General features: G+C 40.4%; 1 protein-coding gene across 2 annotated transcripts in view; it reads left to right on the forward strand.

The window, feature by feature from the left end:
- Positions 1-1,206: 1,206 nt before the first annotated feature.
- Positions 1,207-13,098, forward strand: part of RHOH (ras homolog family member H) — a 22,989-nt gene continuing 11,097 nt past the window's right edge. The window contains exons 1-2 of one of the 2 annotated variants that reach the window (XM_017744647.1): positions 1,207-2,140; positions 2,650-2,741. The gene's annotated coding sequence lies outside the window, so the exon portion shown is untranslated. Of the gene's footprint in view, positions 2,141-2,649; positions 2,742-3,619; positions 5,586-13,098 lie in introns of those variants that run through there. The other variant, XM_017744646.1, reaches the window with a different exon arrangement.

Below are 13,098 nucleotides of genomic sequence, written 5' to 3' on the forward strand. Positions count from 1 at the left end.
GAGGGTGGCTTCACAGAGAAAACAACTGGAGCCTCCTCCACGGTTACAGCAAAGCCATTGGCGTTAGTTTTGCATTAGATCCAGGTGGGGGAAGGAAGTGTGAATGTCCCCCGGGAGAGAGAGAACTGCAAAAGTTAGACAGTTTAGAGAAACACATGTGGGTTTGCATGTTCTGCATGTTCTCCCTTTAAAAATAAAAATAAATATTAAAAATTAGGCTTTTTTTCACAAAGTAAGCACACTTCCTATGTGTTGTTTATAACTCTGGTGCTAGACATAAGCAACAATTATCTTTATAATTATCATCTAGGACAGGAGAAGGGCTTGTAGGGTTAAATACAGTGGGTATCAAGAGTGTCATGGTTTACTTTCTGAGCACTGCACACACCATACTATTTGAGGCAGACCAAAATGAGAGCTGAGCGAATCTGAGAACAAAAACGAAATCAGGCAGTGGGGACAGGAACAGCTTCTGCCAATTGGAGAGGTCTGCCCTCAACCCCAGGGCTGCCCTGTGAGGTGGCAAATGTCTTCCTAAAGTGCCAGCAAAAAAAACCACAACCAGGCAAACACAGAAAGAATCTTGTTCCTTCAGTAGGGCAGATGGGTGTTTTGGAATTAGGACCTGATTTGGGGGAAGAAGAATGAATTAGTTCTTAGACGTTGAAACAGATTGCCAGGGAGGCTGTGGACACCCCAACACTGGCACTGTTCAAAGCCAGGTTGGCTAAGGCCTGGAGCAAGCTGGTCTAGTGGGAGGTGTCCCTCCTCATGGGCTGGGGGGTTGGGACTGGATGATCTTTAAGGTCCATTCCAACCCTTAAACATTCTATGATTATATGATGTGACTGCTTTTATGCTAGGCTGTCCCAGAATGAGAAACAGGGTAGTTAAGTAACCCTCAGTGCAGTTCCTAAGCACGCTTCACTTTCAAGAAAGGGGATGTAGGTTTTCATGTTGCTCTGGAGGAAAGCTCTTCCCGTACATTGTCCACCAGTTCTGCGCTGACGTCACAGGAGGAATTGTGCTAGGAAGTTAGGACACTGGATTCTGTGTATCAGATTCCAAGAAATCATAAAGTATGTAAGTGTTAGTTTTGTCACAGAGCACATGTTGCTGACAACCTAATCTCAAGAGAAATATCCCAGAGAAAGAGCTAATTAGTAACCTCTACACAGTGGGGAAACATAAAAGTAATAAAGAATAGTTCTGTAGTTGAGATAGCAGAAAGCTGTGGTCTCAGAAAGTGGGGAAATCTCTGCCTGCCTTCCCTCAGAAGTGTATGGGTTTAATGTATGGAGCTGCATCAGTCTTGAAAAGAGGCTGAAAGAATGGCGATGACCGCACCCAAATCTTGGTGCCAAACCCACGTTTGATCATTGTTTGCACAGCTCAGGGTTCTCTATTTTAGGCCTGAGAGGTCTGTGCTGCTCAGGCATGCCCAGGTCCGAGTCGCCCCATGCCTTGCACCTACCTCAGCACTGCACCCAGAAGCTGGGCAGCTCAGGGCCAAATCCCGCAGAGGACTAGTAGCTGGAGGGCTGCTCTGTGGCCACCTGAAGCCTAGGGCAAGCCTGTCACTGAAGGGGAAGAGGCAATGGTGCGGGAAGGGGCTCAAGAGCTGAGCTGAGTTGGAAGTTGAACTTTGTAACTCAGGAGGGAGGCAGGAGAGTCCACAGGGAGAGGGTGGCATTTCAGGCATGTTTCTTCATTTAGGCTTCCGTGTCAGGCCTGCTCCACTGTGAGTGTTCTGGAGGGCTTTGACTCACCCTCTGAAGGCCTCTAGTCCTGCCCACACAATGTGTCAGGAACCTGCCTCATGCTAGATTTTGAGTTCTGTTTTATTACCACAGGCTTCAGTTTGTGCCACTTCACTACCAAACCTGAGGAGTATCTAACCCCCAGCATTAGGTTGCTGAGGAACCAAAGCCTAAGCTCATCAAGGCGTAGTAAATAGTGTGTGAGAGTTTTACCAAAATCCATATAGGAAGTGCTTGTGAGACTGCGTTTTCATTTCCTCTTTCAGATTGAGTGCTCTCGCAATGAGTAATGCTGCAGAAGTTACTGTGCCTGGTCTGCTTTAGAGACTCTCTTAGCCATGCTCTCTGCCATGCTGTGAGGAAGCCTCCTTTTTGCTCAGGTATCTGTTCCTGGGAAGGAAATGGCTTCACCTCCAGGTTGAAATGTGTCTGGGCGACCTACCTGATTTCCCCTGTACTGCCTAGGAACTTGGGGCAAAGCAAATAGGCACATCCCAGTTTTCCTAACACACAGCTGGCATCTTGACCGCATAGATTTTTCCTGCTTCTATTTGAAAATGATACCAAAAAGGAATTAGGCTCTTTTTTCACAAAATAAGCATACTTCTTCTTGTGTGTTGTTTATATATCTGGGGCAGTGGCAAGATATAAGCAATGATTAACTTTATTTTGTGTAATTTAATGATCATCTATAACAGGAGAAAGGTTTGTGGGGTTAAATACAGTGGGTATCAAGAGTGCCATGGTTTACTTCCTGAGCACTGCACATACCATACTATTTGAGGCAGACCAAAATCAGAGCTGAACGAATCTGAGAACAAAAAGGAAATCAGGCAGTGGGGACAGGAACAGCTTCCTTCCTTAATCTCAACTCCCTTCCTACCATCAGCAGCTGTCTTGTTTCTCCAAGAGGGACAGAAAGCAGTGGATTAAGAAGAAATACGACCTTTCATTGAAGATTAACCCATGTCAAGACCCTGGGTAATGTCATTTTATAATTTCTTATAAACCCTTAGTTACCTGTGGTTTGAGACTTTATTTTTTGCTGTCAGCCTACTTCTCAATGCAAAAATAAATTGCAAGCCTTAATTCCGCCCCCATAAATATTTTCCACAACAAAGTGCTTGTTTCTGGAAGTCCCAGATAATGACTCATAATGAGTTTTTTAAAAAGGAGAAGCAATGTATTTTTTAATGTATTAACTATTCTCTCATAGCCAGATGTTCCCCTTCATTGCACAGCATGAAGAGGTGAAAAGAAGCAGAAAAACTACAGTAAGAAAGACAAAAAAAATCCCCAAAAGCCAACCCAACAAATAACCAAATATCAAGAGAAACAGGTCAGGTGTCAATTTTACACCTAACTTTGGAATTACCTACATGCGCAGAGTGCATGGAGCTGAGGGTCTTTTGTTGGAGTTCCTCCAGGTCTCTTGGAAGTGAAATGATGGATCAAATGCGTGAAGCATGTGTATTACTAAGAAAGGTCTCAAATAAATAAAATTCAACTATTTTTGGGAAGTTACTGGGTCAAGATCATTCAGAAAATGTACTGGAGGGACATGGGTGGAAATCAAGACATGTTAGAACATGTTTCTTACTGTATGGTTTTGTTTCTTTGCTGAGTTCACTCAGTTCAATAGTTGTTTATGAAGTATTTTACAGATGGATGCACTCTTTTTCCAAAATGCAAACTACTTAGCCAGATGGCTTCACATCTGGATTAATCTCAGCACAAAACAGAGAAGAGTAGTTGCATTTTTAAGTATCTGCTCTCTGTAGCAGACCTAAAATTGGTGATGATCATGAAAGGCATTTATATCGGTATAATTTGCAAATAGTATTTATTTCTCTACTTCTGACAGTTCTGAATGTTTCTGATGGAAACATTTAAAAATGTTTGGGTGTCTCATTTGCTTTATCACAATTGCAATGGAAACTTACTGCCTGATTGCTTACGCTGGTATTGGGAAACCCAAACCCTGTTAAAAACGGACAAATACATATTTAATGTGAAAATGAAGAAACAGAAGTTCTCACATAAACTGGTGATGCACTGAAGCCCCTTATTCAAAATCCTGTCTCAAACTAAAAGGAAGTTTGAAGATTTTAAGAAGATAGGATTCCCAAAATGCCTTCTGTGAGCCTTCCTTACCTTCATCACTGTTGATAATTAACTGAATTAATTTCATTTTATAGGGAAATGAAACAAAGTGATTCCCCAGCCTAACTGTGCAGCACTGCTCTGCAAGCTTTGCAACAGCAGGTTTACAGCATGTTTACACAGGCTATATTCTTTTTATATTTTTGGCACAAACTGCCTTTCATCTACACATAAATTATCTTTTTGTTTCCTTTTTGCTTTATCTTGTAAATTATTCTGTTGGTTTTTAATCTTTCTTGGAAGCAATATGACTTTATCTTGGAATGCATTGTACTGTCATAATGTTAATGTGGACCAATTCATTAGCTGTCTTCAGAGAGTTTCCAGCCTGCAAGGAACATAAAATGCATGGCTTTAGATCTGGATCAGGCAGTCTGTTCCTACTGATTCATGGCTGGAGATGGTCTGAGATAACTTCACTGAGCCCAAAATATTTGCTGAAAAGGACTTGGTTTCCACTTCTGTGCTTCTGGGTTTCAAGGCTGCTTGGGAAGCCAGTGCTCATGCCTCTGCCCCCGAGCTCTCCTGCTATGCCAGTGAGCTTGGGCTGCTTCAGCAGAATGGGACAGGAGTGCCCTCCCTGCATTCTGATTGCCTGATCATACACAGTGGACAACCTCTTCTGCTGATGGCTCCTAAAGTATAGACCATAGACTCTTGAAATCCTGAAACTACCATCACAGCTTTGCTTTCAGTGTTGTGGTAGTAGTTGTGGTAACTGGAAGTGGTGAGAATCTGGCCAGCTCAGTTTGTCTGTGCTGGGAAAGGTGGAAGTCTCAATGTCTGTGGTCCCTCCACCTGCTCAGCCTCCTTATGCTGGTAAAAAAGAGGACATATATGCTGATAAAATGATATTACTGATCAGTCTTGACCAGTGCTTCAGAGGAATCCTCATTGAATGACAACAAAACCGTGTACACCTATGTTGAAGTAGCCCAAAGTGCCTGCCTTGGGTTTTTGCACAAAGTCAGCTAAACATGCATACTCTGCAGGCAGGGCCATATTCCAGGTTCCAGAAGAATATCCCAGGTGTTGTTCCTGCTACCGGAGAGTAAATTGCACGTAGCTGTGCTGGGCCGTTGTTGATCTCCTTTTTTGCTCGCATGTATTGAGCTGCTGGGCTGTGCTGTGCCATTATTCCCTGACGCAGGGAGGAGGGAGCTGGAGGAGCAGCAGAGTGCAAAGAGAAAGCTTCCTGCAGCCTGGAGGGTTTGCCTCCCTCCCCCGTCTTCAAGGTTTTTACATCTGCTCCCATAGTCACCAAAGAGAGAAAGATATACCAACTCATACACCAACCCACAACAAACCCACACAGGCAGAGCTGCGAAGCTCTCACCAGGAAGCTGACTTACGCTAAACCTCTTCACTCTTTCTCGTCACGCTGCATCTGGGTCTGCTGTCACTGCTGCCTCCAGATGAGCTAGACCCAGTTGCCAGGACTACTCTGGCCTGTATGCACAGGGGTCTCTGGGTGCCTCTAGAGCTTTTGGGTTTTTTGTCCTCTCAATAATACAGTTGTTCTAATCTGCTAAAAAAGAAGTCTATCTGAAAAAGCCAAGAACACAGAATACCACTCTTCTTTTTTTCTTCCCCTGTCTCATCCAGGATAGTTGACTTTCGTAACGTTTATTTTCAACAGCCTCTTTCAGCTTCCTGCCTCTGGTGAGTTCATTGCATTTTCTTTTTTTCTAGGAGTCTTAATGTGAATTGATATTCTGAATCAAATTCAGTATACTTTGTTTTACTTTTGTTAATTACTTTTATTAATAAGTTTGTGAAATTGGTTTACATAATCAGTTTTACTTTTCTGTTAAATACCATCTGTTAAATGCTCGTATTGAGATAAACAATTAAACCCTGGTCTAGATCTTGCATTTTGTGGATTTTCATTTGTTCCCGAGGTTTTTCTTCACTCCAGCATAAAAAGGCCTTATATAAAAGTAGAAAGAGGGGTGTGATGGGCTGTGCCATGACAGTTTCTTCCATGTTAACTGATATAAGAAAAAAGAAAAAATCGGAATTGCTCTCAAGATGGTGGATCTGATTCTGATGCTCTTTTCTGTTGTACGAACTATGAACCCAGGAGTGATAGATGTGTAAATCTGCAGCACTTCAAGGGATGGTCTTCTTCCACTTCTGTGAAGTACATCATGCTTATGAGGAAACTGTTCTGCTTCATCTTAAATATTCCCAAGCAAATTTAGGTGAAGACTTTATTGTGAAAATTTGAGAAATAGGTTTTTAGGACTGGAGTGAGATTAAAAATATTTTTAATTTGCTGACATATCTGTGGCTGGCTCTGGCTCCAGCAGCTGCCTGGTCCTGCTAGGTCTAGTAAATGACTGTGCCACATTCTGAGATGGAAGGTTTCCATCTAAATGGCCACGTCTGTAACAACTTGTGTTCAGGTCACTCCCACGGCTTCTTTGCTTTCTGAGCCTACTGTGGCATGCTTATGGTGTGGGGTCCCCTTACAGAGCAGTATGTGTGTGTGTGTGTGTGTGTGCATGCGTGCACATTTCTGCACACCCATTTCCAGATTCTGCCCACAAAACCTGCATCTTATGATGTTCTTGTGGTGATGGAATGGTCTTGTCACATTGCCAATGAGATGCAGTTAATCTGAAAGGTGAATGAGGATAGAGCACGCTGAGGCTGGAACCGTCTCTCTGACACAGGTCCCCGCAAAAAAATCTGAATGTGGATTTAAGATTTTCTAACTTCTCCTTTAAGCTGTGTTTCTACCTGTGGATAGGACAGGAGTTGAGCTGTGGCATCTGGCAGAGGCCAGCTTTAATGAGGGGTTTATCCTGAAGAAAATACTTGCAGAAGAAAAAGGTAGGGTAAATGAGATAAGTTAGTTGTGAACAGGCACATATGTCAGCAAATTTTGGTGTCTGTTGCTGTTGGAATAAGGTGGGATAGTGCTTTATATGTTCCTGCTTCAAATTTCACATTTTCAACCCCACCATTTAGATCAGTGTGTGGTGTGTTTGTGATTTTCCAGTAGGAAGGACCATATGTGTACACTTACTTGACTTTAGAATGGGGTTTGATGTAATTTTTCAGAGATCGATCTGAAGATCTATCATACAAATGAAGTCAAATCTACTGGAGAAAGTGGGTACTGACTTCATGTGAATACCACATTTGAGACTTGGGCAGTAACCGCGGGGTCGAAAAGCCACGTGTGCACTTGCTTCCTGCTAAGTTTAGAGAGCAGGCCTTAGTGAGGCATAATACCAGGTTTTACATTCCCTAGATTAGGTGCTGCAAACCAGGAAAAACTGTAGGTTTGTAGTTATAGAGAATTGGTGTTTTTATAAGTAATCTGTACTCACTAAGTTCCAGAGCAAAGAATTAAATTTTAAAATGTGTTTGATTTTCATGTATAGCAAGACAGAAATTCATAGCCCATCAGCAAGGCAACATGGCTGTAAATTACTGTCATTTAATCCCATTTTAAGATAAATTTACTGTGCCAAAGCAGTGTGAAATCAACTCATAGCAGAAGAGCATCAGGCCTCAAAATTGATGGTAAAGTCTCATTGCTGGTAACGGCTGCTAGTGCCAGTGATTTTTAGGGAAGTGATCGCTTCTACAGTGAGGGGCGAGCCATATAAATCCTCAAAGAGGTAAGTGGGTGATCTGCAGCATACCCAGAGCACACAGGAAATGAGCAGCCAGCGTGGTGGCGGTCTCGCAGGCTGTGCCCGTTTTGTACAGCAGTGGGTCTGCACCAGCGGAAGCTCCTGAGGAGCTTTTCTCAGTGATGCTTTCTGATAATCAGCCAGGAGGATACCCAGGCAGGGAGATGAAATTCTGCTGTTTCTCCTCTTGCTTTTGCTGTGCAGTTCTAGATGTATAGCAGTAGGTGGGTTAGGCACTTTAGTGTTAACGATTTTCTGTGAAAATTACCTCTTCACCCCCCTTTTTCTTTGTGAAATGTTGATGCTGTGATTCTATAGTTTTCCCTAAGAAACAGTAGAATGTTACTGAATGCACCATTCAAGTGATTAATTTGACATTGACCATAAAATGAAAAATTGCAGCTTTTTCTATAGTGCTTTTGATTATTGTTTGAAAAGAGATAAAAGAAGTAACTGTAAAATGTAGCTTTTTCAAAGTCTTGATGTAACATTTTAGACATCACACCACACAGCTTAACATCATTCCCAAATTAGGTTCTCACTTTCTGGCTAGTGGTGTGTGGTTTTATTAAATTCACGGTTTTCAAATGTTTCCAAGCTATGATACAGCTTATAGCTGAAAGATATTTTGAGATAACCCCAGCATAGCAGTTAAGAAAGGAAGTTGGCTGCAGCTGTCTCAAGCCCACTATTAAAGCATTATGGCCTTAAAATACTGGACAGGATCACACAAACACAACAAAGCAATGTAGCAACAAAATTTTTGTGCTGTAGCCTACCATTAGCTCTTCTCCACAAAACCAAGTAGAGTTTCATATTTGCTTAGCAGAAGTTAGTTGTCCTTCAATTTTTATGTCAGTGAAGGACTAGAAAAGGTTCCCAATCCAGCAGAAGGATCAGTGGACAGTGGAAGGGGGAGACTTTTGGAGCTTGTGAAACCTCTGTAATGCAGCAGTGAGAGTACTGGAAGTCATGGCTATAAAAGCTTGGCATATCAGGTCTAATATGAGCAGCTGGCAAAGTGTCAAGGAGCAATAATCCCAGCAGTCCCAGTCTATCACTGCTGACAGGGTGGCTGAAGGTTAGCTGGGAACATGGTCTGAGCACTTAGTGCATGCATGTATTCCTGACAGAGCAGATACAGGAATGGTTTGTGCCCAGCCTTGCTTGTGGCCGTGCGCTGTGTTTATCACAGACCCTTATCATTCCCCTCCTGCACAGTTGCCTGCTGCTGTGTCTGTGCTGTATTGCTTTCACACGAGGAATTGCATTTGGTCTTTGGTTACAGAAGGCAAGGAGAAGTGTAAATTCCTGAGGGATGAGGGTGGGGTTGAACTTGACATGCTTGTCTTTACCTGACAAAATGCATGAATCTGCTGGAAACCACACAAGGATTCTGCTATGGTTTGGAGATTTCCCTACGGGGAGCCATGGTGACCTGTCACATGGGAAAGACACAGCATGTGCTGGAAAAGGAGCAAACACCTCTCCTGGCAGAAGCTGGCACAGTGGGCTGTGGTTACGTACTGTGCATGATTTCGCTTCTCACACACAAGTGTGAGCATGGAGTACCAGTAACTGACACTTGCCAGCTTGAGGTTGTTGTACCATCTGGTCACAGCTCTTCTCCTCATGAGTGACAATGTGTTGCTTTTGAAAGTTAGACTGATTTAAGTCAAAATATAGATAGAACTGGATCTCCTAATATAAGAGCGTGAGACCAAGACCCCATGGTAGGTAGGCATCTCTTTTGGTTGTCTCCTGTGCCATGGTCATTGAAAAAATATGAAACCTCTCAAACTTACAGGAAGACTGTTCTTTCCTTTCATTGATACGCATGCCAGTGGACACACAGTCTTCAGCTTGCCTTTTTTTTTTCCATCAAATGACTGTGCTTAAAAACTGGTAAAGACTTTGGAGTTCAAAATTACTGAGGTACTGATATACTTAATTTATCTATTAATTATATATCTAATTATCTATGGGCTTTTGTTTTTCTCAATATAAACATATATTATGAAACAGCTGTCATAAAAACCCTGCATGTTATTTCTTTAGTTTCCATCAATTTAAATGCAAGTTTTTAAATTCCCATCTCTTTCAGTGGAGTTTTAATTCTGGATGAAAAGCTGTTGGATAAATTATCTCTGAGTTTGAATCAAGTCCACCAGGATTCAAAAATAAAGCATGGGAAATGTTCTCATAATGTTCAAACATCTTTCTCCTAAAATATCTTTCTTTTCATATATGTGATCATTTTCATTCAAAATATGTAAAAATCAAGAAAATCAAGGAAAGCTTTCTATGCTTCCCACTGAAGAATTCTGCATTAAGATTTACCGTATTGTGGGGATTTGCATGATCTTTAAACCAACTGAAAGCCAAGTAGATGTCAGCTATAAATATATGAAATGGCTTCTCAAAATACTCAGCTGAAGAATGAGTGAGAAGGATTTATGTATTAGTTTTGGTTGTACAGTCTTTTCTCCTCTTAACCTATTCCATATGACCCGCTGCTGTCTGCAGTATTATATGTTTTATATAAAGGTGGCAAGAGATCAAGGTCGTAATGGAATCAGAGAAAAGTAAAGAAAAACAGGCACTAAAATATATATTCTGCTCTGGCATGTGGTTGGTGTAAGATATAAACCAGTGTAAAATCTGAGCTACCAGGTGTAACTTGTGCTAATTCTAGAAAAAATAAAAGGGAAGAAAGCATGTTCCTTTGAAATTGGCTTTTAATCATAACTATGCATGGAACGTAGGCAGTTTGATGAAGGCAAGTATGCATGCCCATTTATTTTATCTAATTTAATCTGCTACAATTAAGGAATTCTAGAGAGGCTGCATGGTGAGAAAAAAAAATTCCTGCTTGTACTGTAGATATGTATTATCTCTTACTTTATCTGTGTGCTGGATATAGTGCATGAATACTGAGTCATGGCATAGATTGTGAAAAGCAACTCCTTTTTTTTTAATTTATAAAACAAAAAGATAAAAATCATAAATCAACAAATGCAGGATAAGTTATGATCATTTTATGTTTTATGTCGCACCTGCTACTTGAAAAGTAATTGAAATTATTTCTAAGCAAGCTCTTCAAATTTTTAACATTTTAATGTACATGTGTGCATACAAAATTTAAGGATGATATTAAAGATGGCAGTTTTCCACTGTGTGAAATCTAGACTATGATTTTAAACACTTGGATATATACAGAGATAAGAAAAAGGGGTTTGTTGCTGGCAGTCTTAAGGGGGAAAAGCTAAAATTATCAGGGAGTTTCTGTGTTATAAAATAAATAACCAACCAAATTATTGTTGCTTCCTTTGCTAGCTTTGCTCATTAACTTCAGAAGTTTAATATTCGTCACAGCAAAACAAACAGCGACATGCAGTAAATATGAGTTCTTCCTAAATTAAAAATAAATCAGTACGTTTTAGCAAGAGGTCATTATTGTGAACTGTTTGATCAACTGAAATATCATTATTACTACTCAAAACACCTGTACATCCAACACTTTATTCTTATCACAAAATATACAAAAATAATCTTCCATGGAACACTGGCTAATTCTATTCTAACTAACATTTTCCTCCTCCACCTTTACCTCCCACTGAAATCAAACCTGTGCAAATACATAACCTAATGATTAACATGGAGAACCTCCTTCTTCTCCCACTGATACTAGGGGGAGAAGATCTAGACTTGAGAATCTCCTTATTTTGTGCTAGGTATTTTAGAAAATCAGAGCAAAGTTAAACCTGAAGAGACTTCTGAAAGTAATGTTGGAGATCTTGCAAGGGGTCTGTTGAAGAAAATGTACAAGTGGTAGGCCAATTTTTTAAAGACCTTTTAACACTGAGGAGAATGTTACATCACCTGTATCATTCATGTATTAGCTTTTAGCTGGACTGTTACTATTGATTACTTCGAAGTGTTTAAGAGAGCCAGTCAAGATGATCAGGTAGTGTGCAAACAAGGGAGAGAAGTGCAGTCCTACCCCAGGTTAGAGCCAAAGCACACAGAAGTCAGCCTTCTCCTCTGCAATGGGCTTGGCACAGGCTCTGAAAGAGGGGAAGCCTTTTTGCCTGCAAATGCAAGTGCATATATAGAGTTGCCAGTTTATTTTAACAATTTATTATGTTACACATCTGCAGGATTTAATATAAATCCACGCATCTCCTTAACGGCAAAGCACTGTAACATATTGCAAAGGTATGTCTAATAAATGTAATGGCTGCATACACAGCAGAAATGTAATAGTTTACAATGGGTGACTATGTAATTTTGTATGTAAAACTCTTATCCACTAGATACTTAGGTTATTGCAAATCCCCATTTAGCGCAGCAGTAATCTCTGCTTATGTGCGTACAAATACACGTGTACCTGTATGTAGACCGCGGTCAATTCAATAATGCATCCGTTTGATGCAAAATATGTATGCAGGTTTTCAAATGATGGTAACATATCTTGCCCACAATTTGTTGTTTCCTACAGCAATCTGTAGCAATGTGTTTTGCAATGAATTAGTATCAATGTGTCCATATATATATGTATATGGACATACATGCATGTACGTAAGGATGCAATTTTTTTTGTACATGGATGTATCGATTCATTATTGAAATAGTTAGATTTTAAATATACACTGATATATTTTCAATATTTTTGTGTATCTATATGTGTACATATACAGTTCTATGCATCCAGTCTAGCAAATAATGCATCATTCTCTGAGAAATTACAAATTATTATTTAAAACTAAGAGATGTTAGTTGTGTATGAAAGAGAAATGGATACTTCATGATGATTATGCCCATGTCTGCAGATGGTAAAAAAAGAACAAGCAGAAATAGAGAGTTTCTGGAAAGAAATCACAATCATTGTTGAAGGTTGTAAATAAAAGAGTACTTCAACAGCCAAAGAGTATTTCAACACCAAAAAACATTTTGGGAGATTTCAAAGAGCTAAATCTGTAAAAAAAAATCCTACAAAAATATGTTGTAAATGCGTTTTTGATTTGTCTCAAACTGTTTTAAAAGAGGATGTGGCATGAAAAATTTGAAGCGGTTTGAGGCCCAAAGCTGCAAACATTTCCCCATGTCAGTAATTCTACACACACAGTAGTCTGATTGAAGTCAATTAATGAAATTTTGTATTTTGTATTATCAAGGCTTCAGTTTGGCTACAATGCAGTTAGACTTGCTGAAAATTTGCTTTTGACCTCTAAGTTATTCTTAATAGAAAAACTGTTCATAGGTACGTGTGATAGCATTGCAGTCAGCACCCAGCACTTTATCCATGTTCATCTGCAAGTGTATCTGTATCCCCATCTGGACCCAGAAGCAGTTCTATGTCAGTGGTGAATATATATGTACATATATATGTGTGTGTGTATGTGTGTGTGTATATGTGTGTGTACGGAAACAGCTACTATGAGGGAAGGCAGATGGACAGATGGTTGATGAACTTCTGTGCTCGAACGTACACGTGTGACATTTGCACACCAGCTGCTCTGTGC

Source organism: Corvus brachyrhynchos, unplaced genomic scaffold (assembly GCF_000691975.1).
Source record: "Corvus brachyrhynchos isolate BGI_N302 unplaced genomic scaffold, ASM69197v1 scaffold17, whole genome shotgun sequence".
Lineage (NCBI taxonomy): Eukaryota > Metazoa > Chordata > Aves > Passeriformes > Corvidae > Corvus > Corvus brachyrhynchos.